The 24,399-nt window shown below is 35.8% G+C and overlaps 1 long non-coding RNA gene across 1 annotated transcript in view; it reads left to right on the top strand.

The window, feature by feature from the left end:
• Positions 1 to 16,729, top strand: part of LOC140512792 (uncharacterized) — a 60,786-nt gene extending 44,057 nt beyond the window's left edge. Inside the window, exon 3 of the long non-coding RNA XR_011969917.1 lies at positions 13,428 to 16,729. This is a non-coding gene — a long non-coding RNA (uncharacterized lncRNA). The remainder of the gene's footprint in view (positions 1 to 13,427) is intronic.
• Positions 16,730 to 24,399: the final 7,670 nt, after the last annotated feature.

Genomic DNA, 24,399 nt, shown 5'->3' with positions numbered 1-24,399 from the left:
CTCATAGTGATTCCATGTCTACTATATTGTTTTCATGTGAGTTTAGTAATAGTTTCTTTGTTCATTATTTAATTTTTTGTTGCTTTTTTAAACATTTTATTCTGAACCTGACATAAAACAAGCATTTCTATAAAATAATATAATTAAAAACAAACAAAAAAAGATGATTGCATATGAAACCGCAAATCTATTATGCACAATTAAGTATTCTATTAGACACAAATAGGTATGTATGCATGCTTACCTCTGTTTACCAGTTCTTTCTGTGGATTCTGATAGTGTCTTCCTCCATAGATCCTTTGTAGTTAATTTGGGTATTTAAAATAGTTAAAATGACTCAGTCATTCAAAGTTGCTCTAAAAAACCAAGTTCCTGGTTTTTGATACAATATTCTCTTAGTTGTGACTCATTTCACTCTTCATTATTTCATGCAAGTTTACCCATGTCTTTCTACAATCATTGGGACCATCATTTCTTATAGCACAGCAATATTAGATTACAATTATATATCACAATTTGTTTTGCCATTCCCCAATTGACCAACATCCCTACAATTTCCAGTATTTGCCACTGCAAAAAGTCTCTTTATAAAGTACAAAGTCAAATATAATTTTAAAACTGCATGAATAGGTAAGTATTTATTATCAGTGAGATTAATTTTGAGATTTTTTTCCCTTATTGGACTTATCATGTCTACAATGTAGGGAAGTTCTGGTGAGGTATTGTTGCTTTCTCTGAACTTTAGAGTTGTAGAAAATTTTCTGACACACTGAGATGCTTAATAAAAATCACAATAGCTAGCATTCATATCACACTTTTCGGTTTGGAAAGCACTTCACAAATATTATCTCATTTTATCACAACAACCTTGAGAAGATGGTGCAATCATTATCCTCTTTTTATAAATGAGGACACAGAGGCAGACAAATGATTTGCCCAGGGTCAAGTCACAAAATCAGTAAATTTCGTAATAATTAATTAGGCTATGATTCTGTTTCTATTTCATATATTAATTTGGTGAAGATAAGTTTCTATTGAGTATTTTCCATACTGAGCAAGATATTTATTTCCTACAGTATGACAATTAATAATTAATGGTAGCAGGATTTGACATAAGGATTTCCTGGTTTGAAGTCTATTGCTCTAGCCCAGGACTGCACAATATACAGCCCAGTGACTGCCAAAAGATTTGTCAGCTTTCACATAAACTTCAGTAAACTGAAATCCTTTGGCAGTCCATAAGTCGCCCATGGGCAGTATAGGCTTCTGTTTAGTGACAAGCTCAGGGGCATAGAGCTATGCTGTGTTAGAAATGAGACTTGTACCCAGGTCTTCTTGACCCTGAGGGCTACTTCCTATCTATTATATCAATCTGCTTTCTCTTATCGGATCCATCACAATAGATATCAAGTTAGTAAGATATAATATATTGTAATGGGAGTTGTTATAATTTTTTCACTCATCAGTGTAAATTGATATGAGTATTATGGTATTTTTTAAATGATGCATGTAGTACTATGATGTTTATGAAATGTGTTCCTCACAGATAGCCTAAGTGGCAAATGACTGAGAAAACTAAGACTATGGGAGTATGATTGTCTAATGAACACATAACTAGGACATGTTTGTGGGGAGGATGGCCTATAGTGTAATTTCCTCAGCAGAAGACGGGAAGGACCCTCCCCTTTCATTGAGCTTCCATACATCATCTTAAGTCTCAGTAGTTCCTGGTAAGTTTCCGTGTCCCAAAATCCATGTCAGCCTGGGTGGTGACCTTCCCTGCTTCCTGGTTTTTCCACAGCTAAATCTAGGCAAAATTGTTTCTGTTGGAAGGTAGCCATCTTGGTGAGATTGTACCTCCCCAAGTACTCAGCCAATGAGGAAACGAATAAGGACAGGGTTAGGGGGCTTGCTTAGGGGTATAAAAATCTATTTCTCCAGGCCAACAAGTCCACTTCCCAGACTACTGCTACTTGAGCACCTGGGGACTGTGACTTTTTTTCAGAAAAAGAATAAAAAGCCCTTTCTGTACTCGAACCCTGACTTTGGCATTTTTGAGTGTTTTCATCTGTCCTACACATTTGTGAAAAGATTACTCCTGACTGTAAGTCCAGCCCTCAGTATCAAGTCTCTCCAACTGTCAAGCCTTCACAGTCTTTCTCAGAAGAGACTTGAGAATTAATGAGAATTGAGAGGATAAGCCCATAAGAAGTTCATACTATATATCCTTCTTTCTTTTGGCAGGCCTTATCTAACCTATTTTGTTCATATGGATATTTCCCTTAATAGGTTTTCTGATAAGGATCTTTGTATTTATAATTAAGCATCTTGCTTCTGCTGAGGTCTATTGTTTTGTTAGAAATAGAGATGCAAAATGACTATTAATCATGCACTATCTAGTAGCAGTAATATTCCTTAATTCCAATATCAGCTTATTTTTTATGTTGTCTTCTTCAGAGTCCCTAATACTAATTTCTCTTTGGTTTCCAATCTGAGAGTAAATGAGGATTTTAGTAGCATATGTTTCCCAGGGTTATTGTGAGGACCAAATAAAATAACAAATTTAAAGTGCTTTGGAGAACTTAAAAGCAGTATATAAATGCTTAGACATTACTCTCATTTTTATTGGAAGGTAACATATAAGCACACATTTTAAACAAAATTTATAGTTAGTACAAAGAATTTTAAAGAGTGAGGAGAGCACTAATAGTTACAAGTAGAGAAGGTCAAGAAAGGTTTCCTGTAGGAGGTAGCACCTGAGCTATGTTTTTAAAAAGTTAGGAAATGTGTGAAGTAGAGAAAAGGAAAAGGATATTCCAGGAATAGGTAACAGCATATGCTTATTTTTGTTTTCCAGAGATGAAAAGTTGTCCAGGGAGAAAAATAAGTAGAGCATTTTGATTGAAATGTAATCCAAAGAAATGTGAAATCAATCTAGAAAGATATTTTGGAGTTAGACTATGATGGATTTAAATGCCAGACAAAGGAATTTTATTTTTATCATAGGGGCAATATGGAACCACTGAAAATTCTTGATCAAGGGAATTGCATGGTCAGGAGCATGTTTATTAGAGAGGAGAGAAAGAGGATTCAGGAATAATGGTTACGAGGCAATAATTTCATTTATCAGCATTGCTTAAGTATCAGTATAGCTTTTACTTTTTTAAATAATGATGTAATTTACTCTGATTCTGTTGTACATTTTGACCAACGTCTATTCAAAACCATGAATAGAAATTTAATGAAAGGCATTGGAGATTCAAAACCTGACAAGCTACTTTTAGCAATATTTAGATAAATAAGAAAGTTTTGGGGGCTGGTATTGCCTCTGATTGGAGAGTGTGTCTGTTTTCATGGCATCTAACATGTGATACGTTATCCTCCTGCTGCACAGTTGTTTTTGTTTTTTTTTTTTCTTCCATTCTGGAATTCCTACAGAAATGATAGTATAGGGGCAAGTGGGTAGTACAGTGAATAGAACACTGGACCTGAAATTAGGAGGACTTGAGTTCAAATCCAGTCTGACACTTGACACTCACTAGTTTTGTGACCCTGAACAAGTCACTTAACCCTAATTGCCTCACCAAAAAGAAAGATATAGTAATATTTATGTTGACAATCCGATTCCTCCCCTGAGCATAAGGTCTAAACCAGGATGAGTTCTCACCAGGGATCAGAAGGTAGGGCAAAATTTTGAATACAGGTTTGCAAAAGTGGGCTGTGTTTGAAAGCTTTGTCAGGAGAAAGGTAACCTTGTCCACCATTGCTTACAGTTCCTTCCAGTGACTTGGACGGTAATGGCTGTATGTCCTCGTTAATGAGTGAAGACTTTTTCTTCCATAAAACCAGGGCAAAAGGAGTTTCTAGGAGACTGGGAACTCTATTAAGACAAGGAAACCATGAAATTTTAGCCTCTCAGTTATTGTCATCTATTATAAACTAAGAGGAGAGTACAATGTTAATTATATTAATGAGAGTTTAAGATCATCCCTACCCATTTATGGGCCTGAGCATCTAGGGAAGCTTGATTAGGAGAGATTTGTTTTGTAGGAAGGCCCACACCTTTTATTAATTTCTAATGAGGCACTGGTTCTCAATGGTCTTTATACTGACTGGCTCTGAAAAGTGTATATATACTCTGAGATGAGGATTTGTTTTAAGGCTTACTCATTTGGAGTGTTATTTGATCAGATGAGACTCTAGGTAGCTGTTAAGGAGCCCCTTGGCTTTGAAAATCCAGATGTTGGTGCTTCTCTCTCTGGTAAATGTGAATGTATGTAATAGTCAGACAGCTGAATCCAGAGTATGAATACATACATACTCTGATGTATGTATTGCTTATGGTCAGATAGTTGGAAGCCTTGTCTATTGGTCTTTATTTCTCACTTTGTATTTTCTCTGAAGTTCAGGGTGCTGACTTTTTCACCTGAACTAAGTGAATGATATATGTGCTTGATCAAAGTAGATTGTTGACCCCTCAAAAGTTGCTTTCCTTTTAGAAAAGCAGATCTAAGGACTTGTACAGCAGGCTGTCTTGTGTATCTGTGTCCTTGCTGTTATAGGGAAGAGCAAAAGAGAAGCTATATTTAAACCTGGAGATTCGTGTTGGCCAGAAAAGTCCTCCAAGGTTGGGAACTGTTCAGTTCCAAGAAGGAAGATAAAAGAGGCTGGATAAAATTGGCCACTGCTCTAAAACTCTCAAACCATGTTGTGATTGATTGAGGCAATGACAGCCTCTGAAACTCTCTTACTTCTTATTCCTCCTAGTACTTGCCAAATGTAGCTTGGCAGGTATTGACCTCTATGTCTTTCATGAAATTTCAACACATGACTTTAACAGGCAGTAGCAAAATATATAGAATATAGAGTAAATCACACAAATATATTTTTAAATCAGTTGTACGTCTTAACAATAAAATTACTCAGTCATAGTGGCGGAGCCAAGATGGCAAAGTAGAAAGATACACATACACATAGCTCCGAACACACAAACCACAGAATGGCAAAGGGGACTAACCCAGGGCGAATTCTGGACCCAGAGACCACGGAATATTGGAGCGAAGGAGATTTCTGTTCCGGAGAGACCTGCAAACCTCTCACGGGGGGACCTTCGTGCCGGGGACTGGACGCCAGGGTGGGAAGAGGAGAGCAGCCCTGCCGCTGCAGCGACACCGTGGGAAAGAGATCCAGAGGCCACGCGGGTCCCCCCACCCACAGAGGGACCTGCAAACCTCTCGCAAAAGGTCCGTTGCGCTGCAGACACGGTGCCCAGTCCGGACCTGGGCAGCGACGGCGGCTGCGGCTCCAAGAGACAAAGTGCTGAGAGGGTTCCAGAGGCGGGATCTTCAGCAGTTGCACGTGCCCCCCACCAACAGGTGACTGACGGGGGTAGGTGAGACAGTCTCTTTGGCGGGTTGAGAGGGGAGCGTGGTGCCCCCATAGCTCGGGCCCCCCCAGGAGGTGGGGGCTGAGAGGCGGCTGCAGACTGGGGCTCCCCAAACTAGCAGGAGCCTGGATGCATTGTGGAAGGTCTGTGTATAAACCTCCTGAGGGAATTGAGTCAGAGAGGCGGCCCTGACCCTGACTTCAGCACCTGAGCCTAATTTAACACTGAATAACAGCCCTGCCCCCGCCAAAAGTCCTAAGGCGGGAAGCAGCATTTGAATCTCAGTCTCCAAACGCTGGCTGGGAGGACCAGGAGGCGAGGTGGATGTGAGGAGAACATTCAGAGGTCAGGCCACTAGGGGGAGACAATGCCAAGAAAAGGGAAAAGAAATAAAACTATTGAAGGGTACTTTATGGGAGAAAAATCACTTCCTCCCTTCCTTTCTGATGGGGAGGAACAAGGCTTGCCATCAGGCAAAGACACAGAAATCGAGGACTCTGTGCCCCAGCCCACCCAATGGGCTCGGGCCATGGAAGAGCTCAAGAGGAATTTTGAAAATCAAGTTAGAGAGGTGGAGGAAAGACTGGGAAGGGAAATGAGAGGGATAAGGGAGAAGCAGAAAAACAGATCAGCTCCCTGCTAAAGGAGAACCAAAAAAATCTTGAAGAAATTGGCACCTTGAGAACTAGCCTAACTCATCTGGCAAGGGAGGTGCAAGTGGCCAATGAGGAGAAGAATGCTTTCAAAAGCAGAATTAACCAAATGGAAAAGGAGATTCAAAAGCTTACTGAAGAAAATAGATCTCTCAAATCTGGAATGGTACAGATGGAAGCTTTGGACTTTTCGAGAAAGACAGATATCTCAGAACATACCGCGCAGATTCGAAAAATGGAAGATAATGTGAAATATCTCATTGGAAAAGCAACTGACCTGGAAAATAGAATCAGGAGAGGCAATGTAAAAATTCTGGGTCTACCTGAAAACCATGATCAAAAGAAGAGCCTAGACATCATCCTCCATGAAATTATCAAGGAAAACTGCCCTGAGATTCTAGAACCAGAAGGCAAAATAAATATTCAAGGAATCCGCAGAACACCGCATGAAAGAGATCCAAAAAGAGAAACTCCTAGGAGCATTGTGGCCAAATTCCAGAGTTCCCAGGTGAAGGAGAAGATATTGCAAGCAGCTAGAAAGAAACAATTCAAGTATTGTGGAAATACAATCAGGATAGTACAGGATCGGGCACCTTCTACATTGAGGGATAGAAGGGAATGGAATAGGATATTCCGGACGTCAAAGGAACTAGGACTGAAGCCAAGAATCACCTACCCAGCAAAACTGAGTATAATACTTCAGGAGAAAAAATGGTCCTTCAATGAAATAGAAGACTTTCAAATTTTCCTGATGAAAAGACCAGAGCTGGAAAGAAAATTTGACTTTCTAACACAAGAATGAAGAGAACCATAGGAAGGCGAACAGCGGAGAGAAATCATAAGGGACTTACTAAAGTTGAACTGTTTACATTCCTACATGGAAAGACAATATTTATAACTCTTGAAACATTTCAGTATCTGAGCACTGGGTGGGAGTACACACACACACACATGCACACACGTACACATACATAGAGACAGAGTGCACAGAGTGAATTGAAGAGGATGGGATCATATACTAAAAAAAAAAAAAAATGAAATCAAGCAGTGAGAGAGAAATATTGGGAGGAGAAAGGGAGAAGTTATATGGGGCAAATTATCTCTCATAAAAGAGACAAGCAAAAGACTTATTAGTGGTGGGATAAAGAGGGGAGGCAAGAGAAAAACATGGGATGTACTCTCATCACATTCCACTAAAGGAAAGAATATAATGCACACTCATTCTGATAGGAAAACCTATCTCATACTACAGGAGAGTGGGGGACAGGGGCACAAGCAGGAAGGGGGGGAGGATAGAGGGGAGGGCATGGGGAGGAGAATGCAATACGAGGTCGACACTCACGGGGAGGGAAAGGACCATAAGAAAATAGAAGTAATGGGGGACAGGACAGGATGGAGGGAAATATAGTTAGTCTTGTACAACACAACTAGTATGGAAATCATTTGCAAAACTAAACAGATATGGCCTATATTGAACTGCCTGTCTTCCGAGGGGAAGGGGTAGAGAGGGTGGGAGCTAAAGAAGTTGGAACTCAAAGTGTTAGGACCAAATGTAATGTTCTTACCACTGGGTAACAAGAAACATAGGTTAAGGGGTCAAGAAAGCTATCCGGCCCTACAGGACAAAAGAGAAGACAGAGACAAGGGCAGGGAGGGAGGATAGAGGAGAGAGCAGATAGGTCACAGGGGCAATTAGAAAACTTGGGTCTGGGGGGGGGAGGGGGCAAAAAGGGGAGAAAATTTGTAACCCAAAATTAAAAATTTAATAAAAAATAAAATAAAATAAAATAAAATGGGAAAAAAAAAGATATTAGAGTAGCTTGCCAATTTATTCTCTAGCTCATCTTACAGATGAGCAAACTGAGTCCAGCTCAGGCACTCTATTATGTTGCCTAGCTGCCCAAAGTCATTGAGTATCAGCCTACAAATCTTGACACAGAATATCCTCTCCTAGAATTTATCACCTTACTGTCTTCTTTTGTAATATGGTAAGAAATGTGCTCTGTGTCCTAGGCTTATGAAAATTTGCCCCCTTACAATCTATTTCTCACAAGAGCCAGAAGGGAATTTAAGAGTAGATTAAAAGTCCATCCTTTTCTGAACAATGGAGCTAATAATCCCTTAGTTCTGTTTGAGAGCACTGTGGAGGTTAAGATAATGAAGACATTCTTTCACACTTTCGTTGAATTTTGCTTTTCAAAGAGACTGAGAGCTTCTTTGTTACATAAAAAAATTCATAATATAATTATGACCTTGAGATCTTAGGATATGATAAGGAAAATGATATTGCCTCTGTATAATAGAAAAATGACATCATTATTAACTAGTAAATTAAGAAAAGTATAAACATCATTAACATTTTAATGTTTATTTTATTGATGGCTTTAAAATTATTTGGAATAAAAATATGTCAAGTATATTTCTGAGGAAGGGAAGAAAAAGCATATAAAATCAGCTGAGTTTGATTACTGTTTGGTATAGCAGGAATGTTGATATTTATTTCATTCTTTTGGATATAACTGAAATTTTATACAGTTTTTGCCGGTAGGTGGCAGATAAATAGGATAAACCAGAACAGAAATGCATAAATAGTAAAGTTCAACTAATTTATCTATCATTTGTATAAGAAAGTAAAACAAAATTACATTTTAAGAATAAAACAATAATAAGGAAACTGATATGATTTTTCTAAGATAAAGGCTTCCCCTCACCTCCAATGCAACTGAACTTCTAATAAATTTATGGAAATTTGGATGTCTATGTTTTCATTGTTTTAAATGAATTTCTTAGAGAAAGCAATTGTGGAGTGAGTGAATGTATGAGGTGAATGTAACGTTTTAGAAAAGATATAGGGTGAAATTGAGGAAAGGAAAGAAATTAGTGGCAAGAATATAAAGTGAATTAGTAAGTCAAATTTACATAGACATAAATCCTGTCCATGCAGACCTTATAATATCTAAAGTTTTATGATTACAAAAGAGTGCCTAATCATGGGTATTATAATGAACTGAAAGGAAAATATAAAATGCAGTAAATATAGGTTCCCTAATTGCAATTCCCCCTGCCTTCGGAGATTCTAAGAGGATATATGCTGTGACTACTTCTAATACCCTTATTTGTTCTATAATTCCATGAACATACCAAGAACTTCCTCTTAGGGATTTCAAGAAAGTATTTAAATATGTCGATATAATTAATATATATATACATGTGTATGTATATACATATACAGATATACACATATTTAATATATATTATAATGTAATACATTAAGTCCTTGCTTCACTGGAGCCTTACTATAATGGTAACTACTCACTGAAGTGCTAAATACAATATAGAGAGCACAAAAATGCTATTATTACAAATCTTTTATAAGATGTGTTTCTAAAATACAGATCCTAAAACAACATTTTATTTATGAAAGAATAGATGGCCTATTTATTAGATTTGTTGCAAAGATGAGAGGAATAGCAAACACAATGAATGATAGAAAAGGGATAAAAAATCTCAACAGACTAATGAAATGGACTGAATTTAAGAAGAGACAAATCAATACAGATAAATGAAAAGTCTTGCAAAGTACAAAGAACAAATTTTACAAGTACAAAAAGAGGAAGACATGATAAAATGAAGCTTACCTGAAAAACGTTTATGGATGTTTTGCCCTTGATAGAATGTGTTGTTGCTCAATCTATTTAGTCCTGTCCAGTTCTCATGATCCTATTCATGGAGTTTCTTGGCAAAAATACTGGTTTGATTTTCCATTTTCTTCTCCAGTGGATCAAGGCAAAAATATTAAGTAACTTGCCCAGGAACACACATGTACTAAGTGTCTGAGGCCTCATTTGAACTCAGGTCTTTCTGAATCTAGGCCTAGCACTCTCATCTAATAAACTACCTAGCTGCCTCCTATAAAATTAAGGTGTTTCAAAAAGGGATAGGTTATCAGAAAAGATAGAGCTTTCTCTTGAATATGGAGAGTTGAGATGCCTAATATAGACCACTATGTCATGTGAAACAGAAAATTGGAAATTTACAACTGGAAAAAAAAGAGACTAGTATTGAAATATAGATTTGGAAATCATCTGTTTAGAGATCATAATTAAACCTATGGAAGCTAATTAGGTCAACAAGTGAGAAAGAGAGTAGACAGAAGATAAGTAAGCCCCTGAAATTTACTCACATTTAGAGTGAATATGAATAACCATCAACTTACGAGATTGAGAAGGAATGGTCATGCAGGTAAGAAGAAAACCAAAAGAGAACAGTTTCATGAAAGATGAGAAAAGAGAGATTATCTGTGAAGAGAATGTTATTAGTAATTTCAAATGCTGCAGAGACATTAAGAAAGACTGAGCAAGGGCAGTAAGATGTGGTAATTAAGATGTCACAGATAATTTTACTAAGAGTAGACTCAGTTGATAACAGAATCAGGTTTGGGCATGATCAACAAAGGAATTAGTTTTGCTTAATAATATATATTTATTGCAAATATTTTGTTATGTTTGTTGTTGTGGTTGTTATTCCTATTGGAGAAAAAGGGAGAGGGAGACAAAATAAATGCTTATTAATTGAAAGAGAGGAAAGAAAAGTGTTGAGAAGTGAATGTAAAGTGAGGAAATAGAGTTAAGGGAAATTGACAGTTGATGGTTTTCCTTTCTTTTCTTGCCCTTCTTTCACCTTGCCTCTTCATGCCCTCATCTTGAATTTTCTTTTACTTTTACTTTCCTTCCTCTTCCTTTCCTTTTCCCTTTCCTTTCTTCCCTCTCCCCTTCTCTTCTCTCCTCTTTTCTCCTCTCCTTTCTTCTCTTCTTCTTCCCTCCCCTTCCCTTTCTCTCTTTTCCTTTCCTTTTTTGTTTTTATTTCGCAATCTTCATGTGACACTGGTATTCATTTGCCTTAATAATTTGGTAAAAAGGATTAAATACTCATCATCCCCAGGAGTTTAGACTTGAGATACCTGGGGTTCTCAAGGGTGGCCTTTTCTTCTGCTATTTAATTTCCAGATGGGTGATGGGGCCCAGGCAACCCCCAGTTCATCCTCTCTCCTCCCCTCATTCATTCTACTCCATTCAGGTTCCCCACACATTCCTTCTCCTTCTGTCCCATGGAGCCTGGGAAAGTCCCCCCTAACCCTATGCCAAATGGGGCCCCATCACCCCATTCTGCCCCACCTTAGGGCTCTCCTCTCCCAACACAGGTAGGTTCTCTCTGATTCTGTGTCCCCTATGAACGAGGCAGGACCATGTTGGAACTGAAGGCAGGCCTTAGAGACAGGAATGCTAAGAGTTTGAGGTGATGATGCTAATCTACCCACCCCGTTGTCCTCTTTCCTCTCTCCTCTAACCCTTGCAACCAATAATTATTCATTCTATTCAGTACCTTATTTATAAGTACCTCACCTACTTGCAAACAAAAAAAGATGTTGTCTTCCTCTCTGGTGTGTATTGCCATGGGATTTAAACAAATAAATATAATATAACTGTACATAGCTATTTGATCATAATATTTTAATTTGAATTGAAAAAAGAATTTAAGAAATGTGTTTTAGATGTTCCAATTCAAATTACGTAAAAGAAAGGAAGGAGGGGGAAAGTAAGATCCATTCAGTGCTTACTATGTTTCAGCCCCTATGCTAAGAACTAGGAATACAACTACAAATAAAAAACATTCCTTACCCTCAAGGAACTGAAAAGTTTGGGATCAAGGAGGGCATGACTTTGAAAACCAGCAAGTCAGGAACAGGGTTGGGATGGAAATGAAGGCAGGCAAGCTTGAGATCCTTCACACAATGTAGGGTCCAAGAAGAACTCACTATGGGATAATGGAAACAAGACTTATGGACAGATATTCCATAATAAGCAGGCCACAGGGATGTTAAGCTATTCTATGACAAAGAGGTTCCAAATGCTGAAAATGGTTTTAAAATTATATCAGCAAATGGGCATGCATCTGAAGTACATAAGGCTAGGAAAAAGAACATGAAAGAAAATCTAGGCAGACTAGCTCAGTTGCTACTCATATACCCCTATATTACTTAGAACCAATCTGTGCCAATATGTTAATACCAGGATCCCATTCAGGGAACAAACTCTGAACACTTGGATTACATTATTTCTGTCAAAATATTTTGGATATACCCAGTTTTCCAGAGCTAAGGCCCAGCAAGCAGATTGTGCCCTGGGCTTGACAGAATACCAATGCTTTATGCTCTGGATGATCTCACCTCTGGCAAAGTATATTGCATCAAGTGTTCACTGTCCCAGTTTCTTAGGGACCTGAGAGCCAACATCCATCATGTCTATGACAGGTTCACAATCCCTTCTCCTTGTACTATACTCCTGTTCCTGCTGCAGACCTCTGTTTCTATATCCCCAGAAGTGATCATGACCCCTAAGAATTGAGACAATGCTGTTCCCACAGGACCAGTGGAAACAACAACTCATAAACTAAAGATAATTACATCATAATCCAACCCAGTAAGTATCTAAGCACTTCCTGTAATCCAATATGTTCAGCATTTTATTCAGGAGGACTTTCACTTGCAAGTGTTTTTCTCAGTCTATAACTATCTAAACTGCTACTCGATTCCCGACACACCTACCTCTGACCTGCTCTCTTTCAGTGCCAGACATTCCTCTGTTGGAAACTCATATAGTCTGAACTGCATCCAAAATTCTATTGACATTAATTTGTGGCAGGGTTTTAAGGGGTGGACACGGAAGTAATGCCTTGAATTCTCCAAATAATGGAGGCAAAAACTAGGAACAGGTTGGAATAAGCATTTTAATTGTGTGCTTTGTTTGTATTTGTCTTGTCTTTTTGCTTGTGTCTTTGTAAGAGGAAGGATATCTGTGTTGTGTTTGTGCTTTGGGCTTGATTTTCTTACCTTGAAAGATTTAAAAATGCATCCAGCCACAAAAACTTCTAAGGGTTGTAAGGGGAAAGTACTGAGAAAGATTAACGAACTTTCAGTTGTCCCAGTAAGCAGTGCTAGCTCCCATTCTATGCTTTCTTTTGGAGATTAGGTTATATGAAAAGAGAAAAAAAAACTGTAGGACACATCTTTTCTGTCATTACAACACTGGCCAAGTTGTAACTACCCAAATAACGATAGATAATCTAGGTTGTAGAACTACCCAAAATATCTTAGCAGATTCTGGAGGCTTTGATATTGATCATTAAGGAATCTTGTATTTAGTCATTTTAGGATTGCAAGAGAGAACTCCTGAGACTCTGTGGGTAGTTCCAGGTACCCAAATTCTTCGTAAACATCTTTTTAAGCTTTAAGGTACCACTCTGTACAATTTGTTTTAAGGAAAAGTAAGGATTAAATTTTACAAAAGTTTTAAAAGTAATTGACAAGATTGATGGCTTCATTTCCCTAGGGCAATGAAGGAAAGCTAATTGAAAGAAATCCCAGAAATGAACAGAGTCAAGAAAAAAGTAAGTAAATGGTATAACAACCTCTTGTTAACCCTTCCCTGACTTTGTAATGTTCATCCTATTTTGTCCCTATGTCCCTTCTGCATCATTAAGAAAGGAAAGTATCCTCCCTTTAAATAAAAATGAAGGTAGATTCTGAAAAAGGGAATGCAGCCCAGAAAGTATTGAGATAAAAGTATTGAAATAATCTCCCCACAAACTCAATCACTAGACATGATGTGGTTCTGTGGAGAAATGGCAAGAGGAGGAGATATTCAGTAAACCCCTGTGCCTTCCCCACTCCCTTCACTTAGAAACATGAGTATTTCTCAGTTGTTGGGATTGCTAAGAAGATGATTACAACCCATGTGTCTCTCTTAACCCTTCTCATCCAAATCGGATTCCCAAATACAGATTTTAGGGAAAGAGAATGCTGGAGAATTGTGGAGAAGCTTTCTGCCTTCACATCCTGCCCACCACGTCCTAATAGCTGCAAGTGGAGGAGGGGTGTGAGGTCCCACACCCAGCTTCTTTCTTCCATAAGAAACTGCAACCAAAGGGAAGGTCCTGGCACCAGCCACCCCTGTCGACATTTCTTATAGCACATCATGAAAAAAGTTTCTGTGGTAATCTAAGGACACTAAGGCAAAGAAGACTGGTTCAATGAAACTAAGCACAAAAATATCAATTCTATATTCTTTGGTAGAACTTTAGACTTTCAGCTACACTTTCTTGTGTTTCAGGTCTATATGCAAGTGTAAAAGATCATCTTTATTCCTTCTATGGTATCACCTAACTTCAAGTTCATTTGGTCTTTTGGATGGGGCATGTACATTCACATAAGTCTATTTTGACTTACAATGTATGGTGAACTCATAGTTTGTGAGCTCTACTACTCAAACTGTTCAACTAGTGTATTAGTGTCAGTTCATGTTTACTATAGAGAGCAATGAAAGTAATCAACTAACAAAAAACTATTAAACACCTCCCTTTTGCCAGACATTGTATTATAGTAGAAAACTGAGTATAGAGGGAAAGAGGAAATTAGGCTGGACCATAGCACCTAGAATATGGGAATAATACATAAATGGCTAGAAACAATCTTGGCCACTCAAGGAGGTAAACTTTTGCAAAAGAAAAGTGAAATTGAAATTGAAAGTTTAGGATTACCTTTAGTGTATATGTCATTAGTGTCCTTATGTTTTTTTCCCCCCATTGAGCCCTCATCCACATCAATGAATAACAAAGGATATGGTAGTTTTTATTCTCTTTTGAAAAAGCAACAATGAAGAAGTCTCAGTCTCTCCAAAGAGAAAGGAAAAAAAAAAGACATAACTAGACAATAGCATTGCCCCACTTTTCTTTCACTGACCTTTTATTTTCCTTTTTAAAAATTTGCCCAGAGCAATATACTTTACCCATTTTTCCCACCTTTGTTCAGTGTCACTTATCCCAAGCCATTACTAATTCTTAATTGTTGGGTGTCTTCCACAATACTCCCTCTGGAAAAGGCTTACTCACACTAACTCCTTAGCTGAGATCTTTCTTTTTTTCTCTCTAGTTCCAAAGGGATAAATCAGGATCATTGATTTATAGTAGAAAAGGACCTCATAGGGCATATAACCCAACCCTTCTGTTTTCTAACTGATGAGAAAATTGAATCCGATGGATGTTGAGTGTCTTGCCTAAGGTTACACAGAGAGAAGTGATCAGAGGCAGGAGTTGCAATTTAATTAAAGTCAAAAAAGGATCCAGAGTGTTACAGAGGAATTGAGGAGGGGAAACTAGTTCTGGCTTCAGAGATTAAAATCTCATGTAAACTCTGTATATATGAAAGAGTGTGAATCAAACCTAAATAACTAAAAAAGGTCCAGTTATGTATGGTCACAAAAATGTATGTATGTATACATGCATGTATATATAACATATAGCTTTGTATATGTAGATACATTTATACAAGTGTGTGTATATGTACATATATAATCTAATATATTTAATATAATTCACACAACTCTGACTTGCTGTGCAACCAAGGCAATTTTAGCCAACAATTCCTGAATTCATTTGGTCACTGCAGACTTGGCATTAAGATAACGAACTCTTTTTTTGCTTTTTTTTTGTTTTTACCAAGATGGGTCATGGGTGGTAAGCTATGCGTGCACAGATAAAATATAATAGTAAGTTAAGGCAATTATCCAGATAAGACAAGCTAAAGCTCTCTGTGTCCTCTTCCTTGCTACTAAGTCTTAATTACACATATTATTCATCCATGCAGAGAAAATTCAAACTAGATTAAAGTATTTCAGTTCATTTTGCTTGTGTAGGTATAACAAGCTCTATATGAAATATTTTATTTGCAATTTTTGTGAAGAGGTGAATTTGTGTATGAAAATCTTACTTGCAAAATGATAATGCTTATTACTGGGAGCTAAACCTGAATTGTACATATACAATACATCTTTTTTTAAAAAGGCATCATTTCTTTGGATGTAGACTAATAAAGCACCCAAGTCAGTGATCTTTTTACCATACTGCCTGTTTTCTATATTAGTATTCTGTGGCTATCTCTGATATATAAATAAGCAGAGATAATTTTTTTTTAAAAAAATCAACTAGGAAATTGCAAATGAGACTGACATATATAGAAATGGAAAAGAGGAAGCTTAAGTTTCTTCTGGTTATATTTGTCAACTGAACCTTAAACTACTAATATCTAGAGTAGATTTTCCCTCAATTAAAAGAATTTAGTACAGATATTCTTTCACAATTCACTAAATAGATGTTTGAAATTATTTTTAATTTTTCTAAGTATATCTAAAGTTGTTAGAAATGACAATGTAGAAATAAAAATGGAACAAAACATTTATTGGAGGGAGAGGTAATCAGAATGCATATCTTGGAGTGGGGGGAGGGGAGAGATGGGAAGAAAATTTGGAACTTAAAATCTTATGGAAATGAATGTTAAAAACTAAAAGTAAATAAATTAAACAAACATTGCATTGACTTTTGACTTAATTATGATGGAAGCACACAATCTCTCAGACACTAAAGAACAGGTAAATTTAGTGCTTAAGGTATCTGCTCAAGGAATTTTTCTGATATTTTTTTTCTTTTATCAAACATTCTTCTTTATAACAAAATCTTGAAAGGTTCTGACATATCAAAGGGAAACACATGTAGGACACATTTCTTTCAGACAATTATTTACTCCAAGCAGAATACAGTTATCCCTTCCACATAGCAGGGATTAGGGGCTTGGCACCACAGTGTACTTGAAAATCCGTGTAAAATTTTTTATCACCTCTCTTTACACCACAGAAGTCTTAATTTTTTTCTTTTTGTTTTATGAGATGTTTATAATACCTTATTGTAAATTTTGACTACAATTATGGTATTCAAAGATAAAATATGTTGATATTATTCAATAATATACATATATTTTATGCATTTCACAGTTTCTAAACTTTGTCTGGGTCATCTGTGGGCATTCAAGGGTCATCTGTGCCTTCTGCAAAACTCTCAACAAATTTCAATTTAATTTCCTATGCTGACCCCAGATATATCAAAACCAAGAAGGGGAAAATCACCATGTGGAAGAGATAACTCTAGAAAATATTAAATAATTCATAATATGTGTTGAGTAGAAGTGCCATTATTTAAAAAAAAAATCATTTGATTCTGCAAAAGGTTGCAAGAGGGGTACCATCTTATACAAGATGCATCCCAGTCTCTCAGTCATCTTTCTGGAAGCATGTGGTGATCTACAAGAAACAATTTGATATTTTGGTATTGCATAGGAAATTCTTAGGCAATTCTTTGTTTCTACCTGTACACCACAGCTGGAGTGGGAATGAGATAGGCAAGTAGGATACTATCCCAGGTGAGAAAATGATGCTGGGGGTGGAGAGGAGGGCATGGAGGGGGTGGGGATAAGGTGGATCCAAGATGAGAAGGAAATGGTAAACCACTGCACTATCTTCACAAAGAGAACCTTAAGTGAAGTCACAGATAATTAGACACAAGTGAAAATGACAGAACTCTCTCTCTCTCTCTCTCTCTCTCTCTCTCTCTCTCTCTCTCTTTCATTCAGACACACACAGACACATCTCTATAAATCTGTTCTGAAAGAAACCATGCACACAAATATATACATATATGTACATGTACACAATATAATTTTATAGTTTCTTCAATAATAAGAGGTTATCATCAGAAGAGACAATTGCTATATTTGAGTGACTTAAGAACATGTAACAGTACAGATTTTATTATTTCACATCAGTACACACTCTAACTCTTGAGTTACAGGCATGATTTTCTATGAATATGTTTTTCTGTGGGGAAACCACTATCTATATTATATCACTGAAAATGTGACTCAAGAACTACTGTATTAAAGTTTCTGAAGATTCAACTTTGAAATGGACATGCTGTTTCAAACAGTTATCCCCTCTTCTTGCATCATGGAACCAGGTCTCTGAAAAAAAAATATTCTTTCTAAGTCTAAAATATCTGGAAGTCTCTGTGGTTAGTTTTATCCTGTGGGCTGATTTTAAAAAAGTCTTAAAAAGTGCAAACGAAGTTATAAAACATAAAAGGTCCATGCACTGAACATGATGATAGTGCCCAGATTCCTCAGTGTTAATTTAAGATTAAAACACAGTAGTTCATACTGAAGAAAAATACATCCTCTTACAAACTCAAAAGAATCTGAACTTGGAGCCCCAATAGGGAGTGTAACCAGATGAACAAGACCATTCACTGCATAAGGTTTTATGGTTTTGTTTGTTTGGGGTATTTTTTAGGAGAAGGGATGGAAAACATTTTCTTCCTTGACCTATCCCAAGGTCACAATCTCAAGGTAATTTTATGACACATCTCTCTTTGGACCATCTCCCAAAGCCTAAAGTAGAAGTTAGTCCTCTTTACTGGGACAAGTGCTTCAAACTGAAATTCTGTTCGTCTTCCCCAGCATTCTAAACTCTTTGGATAAAGCTTTTTTTTTTTTTTTTTTTTCCGGGTTGGTTGCATTTTTTTCTTAGACATATTTCAAGGTAATAGAATCTGCAAACAATACTAAATTTGACAAACAAAAAATATTTTCCCCCCAAAATAAGAAAAAGATGAAAAGAAAAAAGGTAATTCACATAATTCCCAAAACTTAAGTTCCTTCTTTAGACTCATTTTGAAACACATTTAGTCTTTTACATATTTTTCCATAGTCTGAGAGTTCCATCTTTTAGTGACCCATTCTACTCCTGTATGGGAAGCTGAATGAGAATTATTGATCTGTTTCCAGGACAGTAAAAATTTTCCTAAAGTAGTGTCAATTTAACAGCTGTTCCCATGATCTCATACCAAAAGTAATTCTTCCATGGGGGTATCCCTCAGTATTTTACTATTGTGGGAACCTATAAATATCTTCCTCCCATGGTGGAAACCCTAATCCTTAACCTAAACTTTTCCTTTCTGGTGGGACCTCTCTCTTATAAGCAAATCTAAATTTTAACCTAAATTCTAAATTTCCCCTCTCCAGGTGAGAAATCTAATAAAACATATTCCTTAAATCTTAATCCTAAACTGAAATCTAAAGTTTACCTTAGTTTGAAAGAAAAAAGGGTCAAGAACAGAAGTCTGATCTCCAGAGGCAGTCTTTCTGAAAAGAAAAAACAAGCAAAACAAAACACCTCTTGGTGAAAGAGTAATCAGAGTTCCCCAGGGAGTTTTTCTGGAAGACTTTCATCTGGAGGTGAAAGTCCTGACTCAATCTGGCTGGCCCTGTCAGTATTTTTTTGGTAAAAATACTGGAGGGGTTTGCCATTTCCTACTTCACCTCATTTTGCAAAAGAGACAACTTCCCTTAGCAGGAATGTAGGATTACTTTAAAATTAAGAAAACCATAAACTAATTTATAATTATACTAATAATAAAATAGACCCAAACTATTTCATTTTTAACAATAGGCAGAGAAAAAAAGCTTTTTTTTTTAAAGTAGAGAACTATCATTATTTAAAATGGAAATAAACTGAAATCCTTTCCAGCAAATTCAGGAGGGAAACAAGAATGTCCATTGCCACAACTTCTGTTTGACATATTGCTAAAAATGGTGTCTGTATCAATAAAACAAAAAAAATGAGGAATAAGCATACCTGAAGTAGAAATAAAATAATTATATTTTGGCAGGTGCTTGAAAAGTTGGGTATCACTTCATAAGAAGATACATTTAGACCTACACCTCACAGCATATACTAAGGTAAAAAACAGATGTCTAAGTAAACTACATATAAAAGGTCAGATCATAAGCAAAATAGTGAAACATGGAAAAATATCTATCAAATCTATGAATATGAGGGAAAATTTCAAACAATACAAAATGAATAGAGTATCAAAGAACTGAAAATGGATAAATTCAATTCCATTATTTTTATAAGTTTTGACAAAAATCTAATAAAGCTAACATAAGGAAGAAAAAAATGTTTGGAGTATGTTTCTTATATCTAAGATATACACACATATGCACACATATAGAGAACTGATTGAAATTTATATGAAAAAAATAGTTGGTTCCAAATGAATAAATGGCCTAAGGACATAAGCAGACTGTTCTGAAGGGAAGAAGCCTAGGTTATGGAGGAAAAAATTCTCATATCACTCCTAATTAGAGAAATGCAAATTAAAGCAATTCTGAGATTCCATCTCACAACTATCAGTGGCAAAAGAAGGAAAATGATAAATACCAGAGGGGATGTGGATTATCAGATACATGTATGCAATGTTGGTGGATGTGCCAACAGGTACAGTTATTCTGAAAAGCAATTAGGGATTATATACTAAAAGTTAACTACAAAGTCTGTACCCCTGGACACAGTTACACGCTGCTAGAACTATATCTAAAATGGGTTTAAAGAGAAGAAAATGTCCTGTATGTACAAAAATATTTACAGCAATTCTTTTTTGGCTGCCAAAGACCTGAATATTAATGAATGGTTCATCAGTTGAAGAATGACTGTATATACTGAGGCATATGAATGGAATGGAGCACTATTGAGTATAGGAAATAGAAAATTTCATAAAGACCATGAAAAGCCTTGTCTGAAGTGGTGTAGAGTAAAATAAGCAGATGCAGAAAAAAACCTTATGACATCAATATTAGAAACAGAAGCAATTTACAGCACTTTTATAAACTGAGGAAGAATGAAATAAGCAGAATGAGGACAATTTATACTATAACAAGAAGGTAAAAGCAAACTCTTTTGAAAGCTCTAAGAATTATGATAAACGTAATGATCATTTATGTCTCCAGAGGATGAATCATTTGGCATGAGGTAACGTATGTATGTTTATAGCAGATTTATTCTGTAGCAGAATTTAAAAAAATATTAATTCTAGATACTTACAATTATGAAAAATGAAAAGGGGAAATACACAACTAATGAAAATAAACTTAACGTAATTATAAAGAAGTGTATTGTCCAATTGTATGCCAATAAATTTAACAATTTAAATGAAATGGAAAAAAAAGTTGCAAAAAAATATAAACTACCTAAATCAGCAAAAGAGGAAATGGAATATCTAAATAGATCTATTTTAGAAAAATGATTTGAACAGGTCAAAAATGAGCTTCCTAAAGGAAAATACTAAGACCAGAGTAGAATCCACAAATTACACTAAATTTGACACAAAGCATTTAAAAGATGAACTAATTCCAATAATATGCAAATTATTTGGGATAAGAGGTAAAGAAGGAAATCCTGCCAAATTCTTTTTATGAAATAAATATGATACAGATACCTAAACCACAGAAAGGAAAAACAGAAAATTATAGACCAATTTTATTAATGAACATGGATATAAAAATCTTAAATAAAATACTAGAAAAAACTTACAATATAATTTTAAAATTATACATCATAATCAAGTGGGATTTATACCAGGAATGCAGGAATAGGTTAAAATAAGGGAAATTATTACCATAATTAATTACATTAATAATAAAAGTTTTAAAAATCATAAGATTACCCTCCCAGTCACGCAGCTTGAAACATCAGAAGCATCTTTGATTCTTCTTTCTCTCATCCTTTGTATCTAACTAGTTTCCAAGTTCTGTTAATTAAATCTCCACAGTGTTTCTGCTCCACTAAGAGACCATTCTTGTATTATTCCCTCACCTCTTCTCACCATGGCTATTTTAAAACAGTCTCTTAATTGATCCAATTTCCAGCATCTCCCTTCAATCCATCTTTTACATTACTGCTTGAGTAATAACCCCATTTTGAAAATTCTGAACTCAATAAACACCAACTAAAATGATCATTTCCAAATACCCATTAGAACAGAGAGGCTGTACATGAATGTGAATCTCTATAATGTATACCTTGATTGTTGTTTTAAAAAAAAATATAATAAATTTAGCATTACTTTTGAAAAAATCATATGATTATAGGAGTAGATACAGGAAAAGCTCTTGATAAAGTTCAAAACTTGTTTTTATAAAACATTTGAAAGTATTGGTGTGAATGGATTTTCCCTTATAATCATAACAGCAAATGTTAAAACTATCAACAAGCATTATATGTAATGAAAATAAACTTGCAACTTTCTCAATAGTTTCAGATGTGAAATAAGGGTGCCTGCTGTCACCAATATTATTCATTATTACATTAGAAATTCTAACAATAACAATAGAAGAAAAAATGGAATCAGAATAGGGAATAAGGTAATACAACTATCTCTTTTTTTGCAGACAATATGATGTTATACTTGGGAAATCCCAAAGATTCAGGTAAAAAGTTAGTTGAAACAATAATTTTAGAAAAATGACGTGATATAAAGTAAATCTACATAATCAGCATTCCTATATATCACAAATGAAAGCCTGGAAGAAGAGATAGTGAACTTTTAAATACTTAAAATAACTCTACAGAATATAAAATATCTAGGTATAAGTGTTCCAGAGCAAAAACTATGTAAAAATTATTTTAAAAAACTCTTTTTATGCAAATAAATCAGATTTAAATATTTGAGGAAATATTTAGTGTTCTTGAGTAGGCAGGGGCAATATAATAAAAATTTATAATATTCCCAAACTAATTTTTATATTCGATGCCATGCCAATTAAATTATTTTAAAAAGCTGAATTAAAAGAAATAATAACAAAATTCACTTGAAAAAATAAGAAGTCACAAATATTAAAGGAAATGATAAAAAAAGCAAAAGAAGGAGGTTTAGAAGAATCAAAACTTAAACTTTATTATAAGGTGATAAAGTAATAATCAAAACTACCTTATACTGGATAAGAAACTGTAGATACTAATCAAGTTGTTACAGAATCTATAGGCCTGGTTTATCAATGTCAAACTGAAGTGAAAAACAGTACAGTTATCTGATACAGTCATCAATTTAGAAAGTCATTTGCATACAAAGTAAAGTAAAAATATTATTTTTTCTATAAAGCAAATTAGAACTGTTTACCTAAATTATCTATATAAGCAGCTCCCACACTCTACTTCCATATATTATCCTCATATTTCATGAAAGAAATACAAGGTATACAACACCACTTATATTTATCTATTAGTTTTTTGTTCTCTGCCCTTTTTCCTCATGGACAAAATGTGAATTTTCCATTAAAATGTAACTTCAAAAGAATGCATAAGGCAAATTCAGGAGAAAAAACTCATCCATTATGGCTAATGAAAGACCTAATTTTATGTGAATGACTATGTCCTCACTAACATTTATATTAGGAATTCAAGATGAATTAACAGAAAAAAAAATGCACCATCAGATGAAATGTTAAGCATTTGCAGCAATGTGGAAAAATCAAAATAAACAAACAGAAATAAAATAAACATGCCATGAAACATTTAGACCTAAGAATTACTACAACTCATCTGAGAAAAAAACATTGTCTAAGAGATATAGAGGATTATGGTTGGGACTCCATGTATGAGTCTCAAAAATAGTTGCAAAGAAACTTGGCTATGAATAGAAATGTACTCTTTTGTCAACCTCAGGTGCAGTTTGGGGCAGAACATCATAAATTGTTCAAATATCTAAAGTAACATATGTGAGAATATGACAAAAGCTGGGATATGGAAAAATAAGAAGGAATTAAAAGAAATTGAAGAGAGTGCTAGATTAGAGGATAAAATACAAATTCCATTGCAGAGCTAATAAGGCATCATTATTAAGAGTATTATAAGGACATAAAGAGATTTGGATAAGAAAATTTCTTGAGTATAGGCAGGTTTAAGAATTCACCATTTGGGCAGAACCAAAATGGTGAAGTAGAAGCAGAGATCTGTTTGAGCTCTTCCCACAAACCACTCAAAAAAAAAAATGTAAGAAATGACTCTCAACAAACTGTAGAGCATCAGAAGTGACAGTGACAGACTGAAGCAAATTTCCATTCCATGAAAACTTGGAAGGTCAAGAGGAAGGGTCTATCACACCGTACTGGGAGCAGAGTGCAGTTCAACGTGGGTTTCACCAGCATGTACAAAACCAGAGCAGACGTGAGGGGTGTGAACTGCTAGCACTTGCAGCTGTTTCCAAAGTTCTCAATCCAAAAGCCAAAGACAGCTTCAAAGGCAATGGGAAGGGTCTCTCATCTGGATGAAAGGGGAGCTTGGTCCAGGCCCAGCCATACCTCTAGCCCTGACCCTAGCCCCAGAACAATGACAGACACTGCCTGAAGCATCAGTTGCTTCGAGAAGCTTCCACTCAACAAAGAGCTCAAAAGTCAAGTAATTGGCTGGCAAAATGAGCAAATGGTGTGGGGTGGAGGAGAGAAACAGACTATCAATTCTTACTTCCTCAGTGATAATATATTTTTTTAATATCCGTAGTGATGAGGAAAATCAAAATACACAACCAGAAGGAGACAACAAAGTCAAACCTCGTGCATCCAAAGCCTTTCAGGCAATGGGAGAG

Source organism: Notamacropus eugenii, chromosome 6 (genome assembly GCF_028372415.1).
Source record: "Notamacropus eugenii isolate mMacEug1 chromosome 6, mMacEug1.pri_v2, whole genome shotgun sequence".
In the NCBI taxonomy this organism is placed as follows: Eukaryota; Metazoa; Chordata; class Mammalia; order Diprotodontia; family Macropodidae; genus Notamacropus; species Notamacropus eugenii.
Note: the sequence above shows the minus strand (reverse complement) of the source record. Positions and strands in the feature narration are given on the sequence as shown.